The sequence below is a fragment of the Oncorhynchus tshawytscha genome, linkage group LG06 (assembly GCF_018296145.1).
Source record: "Oncorhynchus tshawytscha isolate Ot180627B linkage group LG06, Otsh_v2.0, whole genome shotgun sequence".
NCBI classification, from domain to species: domain Eukaryota; kingdom Metazoa; phylum Chordata; class Actinopteri; order Salmoniformes; family Salmonidae; genus Oncorhynchus; species Oncorhynchus tshawytscha.
The window spans coordinates 48,952,641-48,969,751 of NC_056434.1; the positions used below are offsets into that span (position 1 = coordinate 48,952,641).

General features: G+C 43.0%; 1 pseudogene; it reads right to left on the reverse strand.

The window, feature by feature from the left end:
- Window positions 1-16,826, reverse strand: part of LOC112252659 — a 67,591-nt pseudogene extending 50,765 nt beyond the window's left edge.
- Between the last annotated feature and the right edge of the window lie 285 nt (window positions 16,827-17,111).

Consider the following 17,111-nt stretch of genomic DNA (forward strand, 5'->3'; position numbering starts at 1 on the left):
TATTAGATGGTGCTTGTAATGAGGAAGATTGGTTGAGATGATACTCTAGGTCAGGGGTAGACAACCCTGTTCCTGAAGGGCCGCAGGTACTGCAGGATTTTGTTCCAACTAGGCACCACACCTGACCAACTGAGCTAATTGATAAGTTCAGTGTGCCTAAATTCAACACACCTGGTCTTCCTGCCCTGTTAAATCAAAAACATGGAGTGCCGCAGGAGCAGGTTTGCCGACCTTTGCTCTAGGTCGAGGCCCTCAGGAGCCGCCGAAAGGGAAGGTTGTTTCACACACACACCTGGAAACCATACGTAACAGTTACAAGATTCACAGTGGAAAAGGCACTTGACTTCTAAGGTACTAAATGAAACATACACAGTTGAAGTCGGAAGTTTACATACACCTCAGCCAAACGCATATAAACTCAGTTTTTCCACGATTCCTGACATTTAATCCTACTAATAATTCCCTGTTTTAGGGCAGTTAGGATTTCCACCTTATTTTAAGAATGTGAAATGTCAGAATAATAGTAGAGAATGATTTATTTCAGCTTTTATTTCATTTGTCACATTCCCAGTGGTTCATAAGTTTACATACACTCAATTAGTATTTGGTAGCTTTGCCTTTAAATTGTTTAACTTTGGTCAAACGTTTCAGGCAGTCTTCCACAAGTTTCCCACAATAAGTTGGGTGAATTTTGGCCCATTCCTCCTGACAGAGCTGGTGTAACGGAGTCAGGTTTGTAGGTCTCCTTGCTCGCACATGCTTTTTCAGTTCTGCCCACACATTTTCTATGGGATTGATGTCAGGGCTTTGTGATGGCCACTCCAATACCTTGACTTTGTTGTCCTTAAGCCATTTTGCCACAACTTTGGAAGTATGCTTGGGGTCATTGTCCATTTGGAAGACCCATTTGCAACCAAGTTTTAACTTCTTAACTAATGTCTTGAGATGTTGCTTCAATCTATCCACATAATTGTCCATCCTCATGATGCCATCTATTTTGTGAAGTGCACCCGTCCCTCCTGCAGCAAAGCACCCCCACAACATGATGCTGCCACCCCCGTGCTTCAGAGGTCATTTCTCCAAAAAGTATGATCTTTGTCCCCATGTGCAGTTGCAAATCACAGTCTGGCTTTTTTATGGCGGTTTTGAAGCAGTGGCTTCTTCCTTGCTGAGCGGCCTTTCAGGTTATGTCGATATAGGATTCGTTTAACTGTGGATATAGATACTTTTGTACCCGTTTCCGGCAGCATCTTCACAAGGTCCTTTGCTGTTGTTCTGGGATTGATTTGCACCTTTCGCACCAAAGTACGTTCATCTCTAGGAGACAGAAAGTGTATCTTCCTGAGCGGTGTGACGTCTGTAAACAATTCTTGGGAAAATTACTTATGTCATGCACAAAGTAGATAACCGACCGACTTGCCAAAACTATAGTTTGTTTACAAGACATTTGTGGAGTGGTTGAAAAACTAGTACTAAGAGTATGTAAACTTCCGACTTCAAATGTATTGCATTATTTTAAGGCTGGTTAGGCACCTATATGAGACTGTCAAAAGCTACAAACCCTACCACATGGCAAAACAGTCCATTACACCATAGCCTACGTGACAACAGTTTTATGACAATGTGTGTCAAGTAAAGTGTTACCCAATATTACTAAATTTACCCAAGTTTGTCATAAGACACGAACAGAATGCATCAGTGATTCGAATTTCCTGCTACATTCTGAGGAAACAACAAGACTGCCCGCCTGTGTGTGTGCATGTGTCTAACACCTTGTGTAGCCGTTAGCAATGTTGCTAATGAAAACAGTCTTCTGGTAGAAGGCAAGGCTTTCCCAAATACCTTCTCAGGTAAATGTTAACTACTAAGTAGCCTATGCTTATCGGTTTTAATAAAACACATTATTTGAAGGAAAAATATTATTGTGGCAATTCCTATCTTGCAGTAAAACTGTAAGACTTTAATCAAGAGAAGACCGGTTAAATCTTTAAAAAAGTGTTGAATGTTCTATTACTTCCCCTAATAGTCCTGATCATAAAGACCTAGACAATATCCAAAACTACTAACAATACACTGAATTCATACATTTTCAGTAATTACAATTGTAAAGTCATGTCACAATACCACTACAAATGTTTGTAAACTCGAAAAAGTATTCAATCGTTTTGCTGTGTATTTCAGATGTCAAGGCAGTAGAATGTACCAGACACCACCAAAACAGAGCTCATTTGGCAAAAGCCCCCCCAAACAACTACTTCTATTTGGCTGGCTATGTACTATGTACTTGTGGAATGTACTTGTGGAAAACACTGGTAATTACTTACGTTTTCGTTCCTTGCATGAAAATTCACTTGACAGATTGACTGTTTGACATAATAAATGCAAATAATTGCAGAAGTGTATGTTCCAGAACTGTTTGAAGGGCCAAGGGACACAACAGATGCAATGAGAGCTTGATGGAAGGTAAAGCCTAAGAATAACAACATACGCGTAACTGCCAAAATAAAGGAAACACCAACATAAAGTGCCCTTAATAGGGCATTGGGCCACCACGAGCCAGAACAGCTTCAATGCACCTTGGCATTGATTCTGCAAGCGTCTGGAAATCTATTGGAGGGATGCAACACCATTCTTCCACAATAAATTCCATAATTGGGTGTTTTGTTGATGGTGGTGGAAATTGCAGTCTCAGGCACCGCTCTGGAATCTCCCATAAGTGTTAAAATGGGTTGAGATCTGGTGTCTGAGACGGCCATGACATATTGTTTACATTGTTTTCATGCTCATCAAACCATTCAGTGACCACTCATGCCCTGTGGATGGGGGCATTGTATATCTTATGGGGGCATAGCCATGGTAGCCAAAATAATGGGCTGCCCAGCATTTTTATACATGACCCTAAGCACGATGGGATGTTAATTGCTTAATTAACGTTGGAAGCACTTTACTTTGTATCCCTCCTTTACTTAAGAGTTTCCATTATTTTGGCAGTTACCGGTACAATATTGAATTGTATATTTGGCTAAAGGCTATATAAACTAACGACTACATTAACCTCTCTAAAACTGGCCCTACTGAGGCTAAATCACCATGGTAAGATATAGGTGAACATAGCATTCCACAGCATTCCTAACCTAGCCCACAATGTCTGCTGTGTGGATCGAGCAGTCAACAAGTCGAGCAGTCATTTGAAAGAGTAAGGACATTTCGGCGAGACAACTCAAAGGCGAAATCCATTAACGCCAAGATAATGGAATCCATTGCCCTTAACAATCAACCGTTCTCTGTTGTGGGAGATGTTGGCTTTCGCCGACTGGTCGAGCAACAGCACACTTTTACATTTATTTTTTAAACTATTTTTCAGATGTTGCCCTACCGGACTTACACAGTAATAGTGTCACTGTTATTATCTTAACGACATTTGGACCAGCGATATCTCCCCATGAGCATGCTAAGTCTGACAGCACAGTGGGTCATCGATGATTTCGAATTGAGGAAAGTCGTATTGCATGCTCATGAATATGCTGGTTGTCATACCGCTGCTGCCAATTCAATGGCACTTGAGAACATGTTTGAAACATGAACACACTAGCTAGCTCCATTCGAACAAATGACTTGAGAAATAAGCTCATCAACTGCGCCTGCAGCAGACGTGATACCCCTCTGTCATGGCACTGAAATGCCTGCTCAACAAAACTGGCAGGGATGTAAACAAATGTGCACAAAATTTGAGATAAGCTTCAAGCATATGGAACAATTCTGGGAACTTTTTTTTTCAGCTCAGGAAACATGGGACAAACACTTTACATGTTGCGTTTACATTTTTGATCAGTGTAGTATTCTTATTATAATTCCTAATTCTAACACCACTGATTCTGTCACAATAGTGGAGTAAGCATGCCCATTTTGACTTTGTCAATGCTAAGCTCAACAGTTAGCTAGCAAATAGTGAGCGATGTTAATGCTGACTAGTTTCTATGGAGTGAAGATGGCCCCTTTTCCCGATGAGGTGGATGTTTTTACTGGCTCACATTGGCGATTGAAACGGTTGCCCTTGACAACAGTTTGCCCACACAGGCTGTGAACAAGCGATTCAGTGGCATTTTCTCTTTACTGTGTCGCAACCATGCAAGATGCTAGGTACAAGGACTGCTACTTTGATGCAGACAAGAAACAGGGTTGACGTGAAATGTTACATACACAGCTGGTCAAGATGGAAACGGACACAGTGATAGAGTGCACCGAGGAAGAGGCCACGGACAGACAGAGCTGAAACTTCACTGCTTGACATGTATGATGCAATCCTGGGTGAGAATGAAACAACTGTCACGACTTCGGCCGAAGTTGGTCCCTCTCCTTCTTCGGGCGGTGTTCGGTGGTCGACGTCACCGGCTTTCCAGACACCACCGATCTATGCTTAATTTTCATTTTGTTTTGTCTTGATCATACACACCTGGTTTCTATTGCATTAATTATGTTCCTTATTTAACCCTCTGATTTCCCTCTCTGTTTTGTGCGTTATTGTTTGTCATGTGGGTTCTCGTTGTACATGCTTGGGATTATTGTATTTGTTTCTTGTTGGAATCTTACTTATTTTGGATGATTACTCAGAACTGTGTCCTGCGCCTGACTGCATTTTTTTTTTCATTTGACCAACGTCCTCACAACAACTGTGAAATAATCAAATGGTTTTGAGGTAAATGCCAGCAAAATAACTTTTTGGTCAGTGTGTGTGTGAGTAACCTTTATTTAACTAGGCAAGTCAGTTAAGAACAAGTTCTTATTTACAATGACGGCCAGGCCCGGCCAAACCCAGACGACGCTGGGCCAATTGTGCGCTGCCCTATGGGACTCCCAAACACGACCAGATACAGCCTGGATTCGCACCAGGGACTGTAGTGACTCCTCCAGAACTAAGATGCAATGCCTTAGACATCTGTGTCCGTGTGTGTGTGTTAACTATTTAACTGTACTAGAATGCTTAAAAGGCAGCTAAAATCTTAAATATCAGTATCAATTTTTAAAAGTGTAGACTTTACCATGAAATGCTTTACTTACAAGCCCTTAACCAACAGTGCAGTTCAAGAAGAGTTAAGAAAGTATTTACCAAGTAGACTAAAATAAAAAGTAACAATAAAAAGTAACACAATAAGAATAACAATAATGAGGCTATACACAGGGTGCACCGGTACTGAGTCGGTGTGTGGGCGTACAGGTTAGTTGAGGTAATTTGTAAATGTAGGTGGGGGTGAAGTGACTATGCATAGAAAATAAACACGAGTAGCAGCAGTGTACCACTTGACGTGCAGTAGCAGAGAAAACAGTCTGACTTGGGTGACTGGAGTCTCTGAAATTTTATGGACTTTCCTCTGGCACGCCTAATGTATAGGTCCTGGATGGCAGAAAGCTTGGCCCCAGTGATGTACTGGGCCATTCGCACTACCCTCTGTAGTGCCTTACGGTCAGATGCCGAGCAGTTTCCATACAAGGTTTCCATACAAGTGATGCAACCGGTCAGGATGCTCTCGATGGTGCAGCTGTAGAACCTTTTGAGGATCTGGGGACCCATGCCAAATCTTTCAGTCTCCTGAGGGGGAAAAGGTTTTGTCGTGCCTTCTTCACGACGGTCTTGGTATGTTTGGACCATGATAGTTCCTTGGTCATGTGGACACCAAGGAACTTGAAACTCTTGACCAGCTCCACTACAGCCCCGTTGATGTCAATGGGGGCCTGTTTGGCAGGCCTTTTCCTTTAGTCCATGATCAGCTCCTTTGTGTTGCTCACATTGAGAGAGAGGTTGTGGTCCTGGCACCACACTTCCAGATATCTGACCTCCTCCCTATAGGCCGTCTCATCGTTGTCGGTGATCAGGCCTACCACTGTTGTGTCGTCAGCAAACTTAATGATGGTGTTAGAGTCGTGTTGGCCACGCAGTCATGGGTGAACAGGGAATACAGGAGGTGACTAAGTACACACCCCTGAGGGGCCCCAGTGTTAAGAATTAGCATTACAGACGTGTTGTTGCCTACTCTTACCAACTAGGGGCGGCCCATCAAGAAGTCCAGGATCCAGTTGCAGAGGGAGGTGTTTAGTCCAAGAGTCCTTAGCTTAGTGATGAGCTTCGTGGGCACTATGGTGTCGAACACTGAGCTGTAGTCAATGAACAGCATTATCACATAGGTGTTCCTTTCGTCCAGGTGAGATTGGGCAGTGTGGAGTGCGATTGCGGCATTTGTTGATCTGTTGGGGCGGTATGCGAATTGGAGTGCGTCTAGGGTGTCCGGAAGGATGCTGTTGATGTGAGCCATGACCATCCTTTCAAAGCACTTCATGGCTACCGACGTGAGTGCCACTGGGCGGTAATCATTTAGGCAGGTTACCTTTACTTCCTTGGGCACAGGGACTATGGTGGTCTGCTTGAAACATAGGTATTACAGACTGTCAGGGAGAGGTTGAAAATGTCAGTGAAGCCATCAGAGACTCTGGGTTCGCGCCCAGGCTCTGTCGTAACCGGCCACGACCGGGAGGTCCGTGGGGCGATGCACAATTGGCCTAGCATCGTCCGGGTTAGGGAGGGCTTGGCCGGTAGTGATGTCCTTGTCTCATCGTGACTCCTGTGGCGGGCCGGGTGCAGTGCGCGCTAACCAAGGTTGCCAGGTGCACGGTGTTTCCTCCGACACATTGGTGCGGCTGGCTTCCGGGTTGGATGCGCGCTGTGTAAAGAAGCAGTGCGGCTTGGTTGGGTTGTGTATTGGAGGACGCATGACTTTAAACCTTCGTCTCTCCTGAGCCCGTACGGGAGTTGTAGCGATGAGACAAGATAGTAGCTACTAAAACAATTGGATACCACGAAATTGGGGAGAAAAAGGGGTAAAATTCAAAAAAAGAAAAAAAAAAAAGAAGAAAATGTCAGTGAAGACACTTGACAGTTGGTCCGCGCATTATTTTGAGTACACGTCCTGGTAACCCGTCTGGCCCAGCGGCTTTGTGAATGTTGACCTGTTTTAAAGGTTTTGTTCATATTGGCTACTGAGAGTGTTATAATAGTCATCCAGAAGAGCTGGTGTTCTCGTGCATGCTTCAGTGTTGCTTGCCTCGAAGCGAGCATAAAAAGGCATTTAGGTAGTCTGGTAGGCTTGCGTCACTAGGCAGCTTGCGTCTGGGTTTCCATTTGTAATAGTTTTCAGGCCCTGCCACAGCTGACGAGCGTCAGAGCCGGTGTAGTAGGATTCAATCCTAATCCTGTATTGACGCTTTGCTTGTTTGATGGTTCGTCTGAGGGCAAAGCGGGATGTCTTGTAAGCATCTGGATTAGTCTCCCGCTCCTTGAAAGCGGCCTTTAGCTCAATGTGGATGTTGCCTGTAATCCATGGCTTCTTTTTGGGACATATACGCACAGTCACTGTGGGGATGACGTCGTTCATGCACTTACTGATGAAGCCGATGACTGAGGTGGTGTACTCCTCAAAGCCATTGGATGAATCCCGGAACATATTCCAGTCTGTGCTAGCAAAAACAGTCCTGTAGTTTAGCATCAGTCATCTGATCACTTCCGTATTGAGCGAGTCAGTGGTACTTCCTGCTTTAGTTTTTGCTTGAAAGCAGGAATCAGGAAAATATAATTATGGTCAGATTTGCTAAAAGGTAGGGTGGGGGAGAGCTTTCTATGCATCTCTGTGTGTGGAGTAAAGGTGGTCTAGGATTTTTTTTTTTCTCTGGTTGCACATGTGACATGCTGGTAAAAATTTGGCAAAATAGTAACTAGTAAGATAAGATAGTGACAATGAGTTCATGTTCATTTCCTTGAAATCAGGAGGGGGAAAACCAGTCAGTCACATCCCCATTCATCCCTCTCTTGTGATAACCATCATCGCTCAGAAATCAAACCCCTGAGTCATTATCTACCTTCTGACTTTCCTTCAAATCAGGCATCAACTGTCATTTTCCTCAGCGCAATGCCTTTATCTATTTCTCAACATGACCGCCCACAGCCTTTAACAAGCTTCTCTTTCCAGTGAATTGATGGAGTTGACCGGACACTCAGAATGCTCAAACCCGTGTGTGTACACAACAAACAGGGGGACAATATTAGTGGAGGGCTACAGTAGACTCACCGATGGAGTGATCAGCTCCTTTAGATCTGGTGTATAGGCCAGGAACGCAGCCAGGAGGAAGATGGAGGAGGACAGGAGCTCCGCTCTTCCTACAACACGAGTCACCTGCCAGAGGAACCCAATTTTTTTTTTAAGTCAACATTTCTGGCACAAATATGTTCTTCTTTCATAAATGAATCAAAGAGTTCCACTTTCCCCATGACAGCCATTACCTGTCATAGGCACAAAGTTGAAAGTAAACGGTCAATGTTAACGTTTCTGGCACAAAGATGTTCCCTCGTCAATCAATCATCCTTTAAAACACTTCCTGCTCAGTCTCTCTGGAGTTCACGCTTCTCAACATGTCTCCCAGGCATGCTTGAAATTGGCTGAAACCTGATTCTCCATGACAAAGGCTAACCTAAACCTACAATATGCACCCAAATGAAAACAACAAGACCGTAAATGAAAAGTATGCCCGTCACCTAGCCTAGAACTAAATCATGGAGGCAGTCAGAGGTAACACTGGCGCCTGCCGGCCAGGGGCCACTTTTAGAAATATATGAAGGATGATTGCCACCTTATGGTAGTACATGGAACTGCACATGTCCTGTTTTCACAAACGCAGCCGGGGCTGGTAAATCCTGAACCAAGAGGAGAGCAAATCTGTGTCATGGTCTGTAGGGAGAAAAGGTTTTGAAACAAAGTGAGGTATTAACTGAACTTGACCAGTAAGAATAAGAACCTTACTGAACATGACCCAGGTGAGGTTGACTCACCTAACCTGACCTCTACCACATAGATGTCCCAAGATCAACACATAGACTGATACACAATTGCTGAACACTTGACTGTGACAGTCTTGCCTGACGACTCAAACTTAATTCTTCCGCTGCGCTATCGTTCACTATATACAGTACTTCAGTCTGAGACTGCAATTACTGAAATGTTTCGCAGTGACGTCAAAACCAATCTGAGTATCAAAGCCAAGGACGAATATTCAAAATGTCGCTTTACCCGTGTGTTTTGGCTCTAGCCCAACCCATCGATTTCTGGGACCAATCAGACGGACTAGAACGTATTTACAGTCTAGAAATCGTAGGGCATGTACTCAGATCCAGATTCAATGCGAAGAATAAACTAACGTCTGTGGGTGTGGTGTAGCATTTGGCCAAAGCAAGGAGTTTGTGTAGCCAGGCAAGTGACAGTCAGCCTCTTAACAACATATGTTGACAGACATCACTGTTATGCAGCATTTTCATCTCAACCACTTGCAACTATTGAATCCAATGAAACTATTCAAAGCATGCATCTTTCAGTTCCATCTTTAGGATTACCAATGTCATACAAACAAAGTTCTAGTTGAATATGTTCACTATGAATATGTTCAGGTATCAGACACAGATGCACACAAAAACGACACATTCAGAAAGAAAGCCATTCTAAAGATGCTAAAAGACAGAGGCATGGCACAACAGTCTCTTTGTCCATGTTTATCATGAAGGGGAGCTTCATTGCTCAGTGTATCAAATGAAAAACAAATGATCTGTTGAGAGAGAGATTCCAGACCAAGATAACGTGAAGGCCATTGGCCGGGCCAAGGGCTACATTGTGAATTGTGAAATGGGTCCTTCCAAGCGATTGAGAGGCTGCACTCAGCTGAAGGAGAGAGTGAGGAAGCACTAGAGCTGTGTGACATTACAACTCCCTTTCCCAGAGTGGCAGAATGTTGTCTTTGTTTTACTATTCTGTTTTCAAATCTTCTATTCAGTTTTTCTAAGGCCTGTCTGGTTGCCGGTGCAACTCGGTTGAATGTGGTGAAATACAAGTACAAATTGGGGGTAAGGGGGTCAGCAAATAGGCAAGATGAGAGAAGTTGTTGTTGAGGTAGACAGTAATGGCTGAGATTAGTTTAATTTAGTTCATTTCCAAACAATTCAGGCATTGAAAGGGACATTAACCAACTCAATGTCCAACTTGTATTGAATTCCATTCTTTCCATGTCACCAATGCATGCAGGTCTGTTTAACTATTATAGCAGCAATGTTGAACGTTCAAGCTGCTGCACAGACACTATGGGATTGCTAGTCTAGAGCGCCAGGTTTAATTTAACTGGTTATCTGTACATGGAATTGTATTATTTATTTATTTTTACTCGTGTTTTTTAAATCTTTACAGGAAAATGCCACGAGCACTATCTGATGTGTGGAGACATTTCACTGCAGCTAATGTAGAAGGAAAAGCTGTGTACATTTGCAAATACTGTGCCAAATCATATGTGAAGAATGCAACAAAGATGCAGAATCATCTGGCCAAGTGCATAAAGTTCCCTCAGTGCTCACAACAAGCAACCTCTGATAAATGGCCCTCTACTTCTAGTCGAGGTGAAAATTATGAATCAGACACCTTATCGATAGCAACAGCTCATGGTCTTCCTGGAATCAGAAGTTTTTTTTGACTCAGTGGAGGAACGTTGTCACCTCTGATGCTCACAGGCAATGTGTATTGGAAGAGATTTCTGAATGTTCTTCGCCCAGCATACACCCCTCCAACCAGACATGCTTTATCTACTTATTTATTGGAATCAGAGTTCAACAGAGTTCAAGTGAAGGTCAAGCAAATCAGCGAAAGCAGACTGTATTGCAGTCATCTCTGATGGGTGGTTGAATGTTCGTGGGCAAGGAATAATTAACTACATCATCTCCACCCCTCAACCAGTATTCTACAAGAGCACAGACACAAGGGACAACGGACACACCGGTCTCTACATTGCAGATGAGCTGAAGGCAGTCATCAATGACCTTGGTCCACAGAAATTACCTTGGATCACACCCATTGGCTGTGCTGCTCATGCATTGAATCTGCTCCTCAAGGACATCATGGCAATGAAAACAATGGATACACTCTATAAGAAAGCCAAGGAAATGGTAAGGTATGTGAAGGGTCATCAAGTTATAGCAGCAATCTCTCTCACCAAGCAAAGTGAGAAGAATAAGAGCACCACATTGAAGCTGCCCAGCAACACCCGTTGGGGTGGTGTTGTCATCATGTTTGACAGACTCCTGGAGGGGAAGGAGTCTCCAAGAAATGGCCATATCAGTCTGCCGATATAGACAATCCCTTCAAGAGGATCCTCCTGGATGATGTATTTTTGGAAAGAGTGGTAAGCAGCCTGAAACTCCTGAAACATATAGCAGTAGCCATTGCACGGATTGAGGGAGACAATACCATCCTGTCTGATGTTCAGATTCTGCTTACAGATGTAAGAGAAGAAATCTGTACTGCCCTGCCCATTTCACTGTTGCTCCAAGCAGAGGAAACTGCAGTTCTGAAATACATCAAAGAGCATGAAGACTTCTGCCTGAAGCCCATACACCCATATACATGTTGGACCCCAAGTATGCTGGCAAGAGCATCCTGTCTGGTGCAGAGATCAACAAGGCCTATGGTGTCATTACTACCATGTCTCGCCACCTTGGCCTGGATGAGGGCAAGTTTTTTGGCAGTCTGGCGAAGTACACTTCCAAGCAAGGGCTTTGGGATAGAGATGCAATATGGCAGTCGTGCCTCATATCTCATCAGCCACCTGGTGGAAGGGACTTTGTTAATCTGAGGCTCTTTCCCCTGTTGCCTCCATCACCCTCCAAATCCCACCAACATAACCCGCCTCAGAGCGCAACTGGTCCTTGTTTGGGAACACACACACCAAAGCACACAACAGGCTGACCAATACAAGGGTTGAAAAATTGGTGGCCATCTGGGCAAATGTTTGGCTTTTAGAGCCTGACAACAAGCCATCCTCAACAATGTTGGAAAGTGACAGTGAATATGAGGCCTGAGAGTCTGATGTTCAAGAGGTGGACATTGAGGAGGTCCAGGGAGAAGACATGGAAGCTTGAGAGGAAGACAACCAAAGATTTAGTTTCTAGACAATCATTTTACAGACGTATGTTGAACACATTTTTGAGAGATGTGATGGATCATTCAATAGACTGTAAATACATTCTAGTCAATTCATAATTAAATAGTTTTTTTTATATTGGAAGGATTTAATCATTTGCTATTACGTCTACTTATGATAAGGTAAATGTTTGTCTCCATATGATATGGCAAATATATACAATGCAAAAAAACATCTACATTTCAATGGTATTAATATTAATTTGCATATTTCCATTAATTCCCACAGAAATTTTCCAACTCTGAATATTCCCGAAAATGTGCAACCCTAGTGGGCAACATATACAATCATCCTAAAATGACATGTTGAAACATTTAGATATAAACTCAGCAAAAAAAGAAATGTCCTCTCACTGTCAACTGTGTTAATTTCAGAAAACTTAACATGTGTAAATATTTGTATGAACATAAAAAGATTGACCAACTGAGACATAAACTGAACAAGTTGCACAGACATTTGACTAACAGAAATGGAATAACGTGTCCATGAACAAAAGGGGGGGGGTCAAAATCAAAAGTAACAGTCAGTATCTGGTGTGGCCACCAGCTGCTGGACTGCACCATATTTGCCAGTTCTGGCTGTGAGATGTTACCCCACTCTTCCACCAAGGCACCTGCAAGTTCCCGGACATTTCTGGAGGGAATGGCCCTAGCCCTCACCCTCCGATCCAACAGGTCCCAGACGTGCTCAATGGGATTGAGATCCGGACTCTCCGCTGGCCATGGCAGAACACTGACATTTCTGTCTTGCAGGAAATCACTCACAGAACGAGCAGTATGGGTGGTGGCATTGTCATGCTGGAGGGTCATGTCAGGATGAGCCTGCAGGAAGGGTACCACATGAGGGAGGAGGATGTCTTCCCTGTAACGCACAGCGTTGAGATTGCCTGTAATAACAACAAGCTCAGATCGATCCCGCTCCAGAGTACAGGCCTCGGTGTAACGCTCTTTCCTTCGACGATAAACGCAAATCCGACCATCACCCCTGGTGAGACAAAACCGTGACTTACAACAGGCCTACAAGCTCTCAGTCCAGCCTCTCTCAGCCTATTGCAGACAGTCTGAGCACTGATGGAGGGATTATGCGTTCCTGGTGTAACTCGGGCAGTTGTTGTTACCATCCTGTACCTGTCCCGCAGGTGTGATGTTCAGATGTACAGATCCTGTGCAGGTGTTGTTACACGTGGTCTGCCACTGCGAGGACAGTCAGCTGTCCATCCTGTCTCCCTGTACCGCTGTCTTAGGTGTCTCACAGTACAGACATTGCAATTTATTGCCCTGGCCACATCTGCAGTCCTCATGGCTCCTTGCAGCATGCCTAAGGCATGTTCACGCAGATGAGCAGGGAACCTGGGCATCTTTCTTTTGGTGTTTTTCAGAGTCAGTAGAAAGGCCTCTTTGGTGTCCTAAGTTTTCATAACTGTGACCTTAATTGCCTACAGTCTGTAAGCTGTGTCTTAACGACCAGTCCACAGGTGCATGTTCATTCATTGTTTATGGTTCATTGAACAAGCATGGGAAACCGTGTTTAAACCCTTTACAATGAATAACTGTGAAGTTATTTGGATTTTTACGAATTATCTTTGAAAGATAGGGACGTTTCTTTTTTTGCTGAATTTATTAAAATATTGTATATTGCTCTAATGTGGACAGTTTGTGTTACTACATTATAAGCTTGCATTTTAACCACATAAATTGAATGGATATAGCTTACACATTATTTTTTACCTCAGACTGGTGATACATAGTCATCAAGATGATACTGAATAGATTGCTTTAAACAGATTCATATATTTGGATTGGTACAATTGCTTTTATCATACGCGCCTATCTTTCGAAGGACTCATTTTCATACTCAAATGGCACAGATCATTTGGAGCGCTCTCTGTATAAAAGTCGTTGGCCACAAACAAATACATGGATTTGACAGTCAAGCTATCCCTCAAATGAAAGCCAACCCCTGTCGCTATGGTGCAGCGGTCTAAAGGCACTGAATCTCAGTGCTAGAGGCGTCACTACAGACACCATGGTTCGAATCCAGGCTGTATCACAATTGGCCCAGCATTGTCCGGGTTTGGCCGGTGTAGGCAGTCATTGTAAATAAGAATTTGTTCTTAACTGACTTGCCTAGTTAAATAAAAGTTAAATAACAATTTTATTTTAAACATTAGGCGAGGGGGGGTGCCTTGTAAGAACAAAGCAAATTTAAGCTATTCCTGTGCTTGTAGCCAATCAGAATCCACAGATTTAAACAGAAGCAGCTAAGTTCGTGTCAGAAAGCTCCTTTAGACCACTGTGCCACTCGGGAGCATGGATGGGGTAAGGATTTAGGGATAGTTAATTCAGCTTGTTAGTTCCTAGATCTGTGCCTACACTATGAGCAGACTTAGGGCCTCCATATGGATGGAATGCACAGCCGTTACCACAGCAAACAGCAGTGTTTCATCTGATCCTAGATCTGTGTTTGCCTACAATACGAGCAAACTTACGGCCTCTGTGTGGATGGTGTGCACTGCAAAAAGCAGGGCCGCCACCAGGCTGAAGGTCTTATCCAGGAAGAGATGACAGATGCTCAGGAAGAGTACACACACCACGGCATGTAGCCCTGTGTTGAGCAGGTGGTAGGATGCAGAACTCAGCTCACTGAAGAGGTAGTTCAGCCGGAATGTGAGCACAGTCAGGTGCCGGTAGTACTTGTGGCTCCTCTCCTGTGGTAAGAAACAGAAATATGGAAGGGAGAATAGTGCTGTTGTGAATATAGGTGATTTTGTTGGAACTTGCAATCAACCTCCTCTGACTATCATTATGCCAATAATCAAAGTTCACAGATATACACCACAGCCATTGATTAATTGAACATATACTGAACGAAAATATAAACTCAACAAGCAACAATTTTATTGATTTTACTGAGTTACAATCACCATGCCAATTGTACTCTCCCTCAAAATTTGAGACATCTGTGGCATTGTGTTAGTGGCCTTTTGTCCCTAGTACAAGGTGCACCTGTGTAATGATCCTGCTGTTTAATCAGCTTCTTGATATGTCACACCTGTCAGGTGGATGGATTATCTTGGCAATGGAGAAATTCTTATTAACAGGGATGTAAACACATTTGTGCACAATATTTTAAAGAAATAAGCTTTTTTTGTGCATATGAAACATTTCTGGGATCTTTTATTTCAGCTCATGAAACCAACACTTTACATGTTGTGTTTATATTTTTGTTCAGTGTAAAATACATTTGAACTATTCTCAGCTGACATTCAAATAATACCTTTTCACTTGATCATCTGCATGTTTTGCAAGGGGAGCATAAACAAAGTAAGACGTGGTGCATGACATGTCATGTGTAATCTCATGCACCAAACACTTCCCTCCCCAAGCTCGAGGATATTTCATGATATATTCATCACCTCAGACATGCCCCAGAAGTCATTGAAGAACAGGTTGCTGAGTGGGGTGGCGGGCCACAGGTCCTTGTTGTCTAGAATGGCTGAGACATCGTCGAACACACAGCCACAGGATAAGCTGTTCCAGTAGCATCCCAACACCAATCCAGTCAAAATCAAAATCTCATTCCACGACACGACAGCCATCGCTGACCAAAGGCTTCATTGATCACTGTGATGGATGAAGTAAAAGCAGGACAGTAGAAATTAGACTAGAGAGGATATCTTTATTCATTATCATGGTTCACAAAATACAATGTGCCCAGCCCAGATTTGCTTGGATGCCACTGACACAGGTTGGTGCTGCCAGGTCAGGTGACAAGACTGGCATCATAACAATGTTTGCCTTCAGTTACACTGAGTAGGTCTATTATCAATTCCCAAACAATGCAGAAATATTATATTAGCAAAAAAAATATGACAATTGCATTGAGGATGTCGTATTAAAACTTGAAAGACAACAATGTAGTTAGCTAGCTTAGGTAACTATATCAACCCGAGAACAAGATCCTGTAGTTGCAGCCACGCTAGCTGGTCACTGTAACTTTAAAAATATTGTCATCCAGCTAGGCAGCATTGGGGATACGTCAGGATTTTTGCAATTAGGATTTTTACTTTATCTACTTCCACAGAGTTAGATGAACTTGTGGATACCTTTTGTAAATATCTGCGTGCACTAAGAAGGAAGTTAACTAGCGTTAGCGCAATGACTGGAAGTCTATGGGTATCTGCTAGCTAACAAATACCCATACTCTTACTTCTAGACATTGTGTTAACGCTAGTTAGCATTGGCTAGCGACACTGCCTATAACGTCCTTAACACAGATGCATACAAATGGTATCCAAGAATTCACCCAACTCTGGGGAAGTAGATAAAATCCCGAAGTATGCCTTTTACAAACACACCAACGTTAACTTAGCTAGATAACTGTTGAAGATAACCGAATCGACTCTAGCTGGGCTAGCCTCTTGCATTTCCACTTGATTGTTCACGATTCATAGTCGAGTTTATCTACTGCTGATGAAAATAGTTTACAGTAACATGTCCTAACATATAACATTGTTAGAAGACATTTGAACATTTAGAAACTTACGTTAAAGTATTCGGCGATTGACATTCCAATTTGAACACTAACAAGCCAATAAATCCCCAAACTTCCGGGGCAAAGTTTAAGCTAAAAAGGGGCACTGATTTCAGAAACGTGTTGTCCCATATACTGACACTATCAAGAAGATGAGAACACATTTTGCTTGATATAAACCATGAACATGTTTGTGTTGAAAATCTCTCTAAGCTATCTAGCTGGCTAAATGACTGGCTAGCCTTTTGCGACGGTGAAACGACTTTATCAGCCATAGTAAATCTATTTACGATTGTTGTCAGTGGTAACTTAGCAACTGGAGCAGCTGATTGGTCAAATATGTTCTCATTGTTCTATCTGTATGCTTACCTAAAATACCAAGTAAGCTCGCCAAATACGTTGTGTCAGGTATATGAAGAAAGGTAAGATTCACACGGATATTGATTTAAATGAAAATAATTCAGTTGCATGTATACGTAATTTCTATACATGTAGAATGCAAGGTTTAGCAAGTCTGGAAGCAA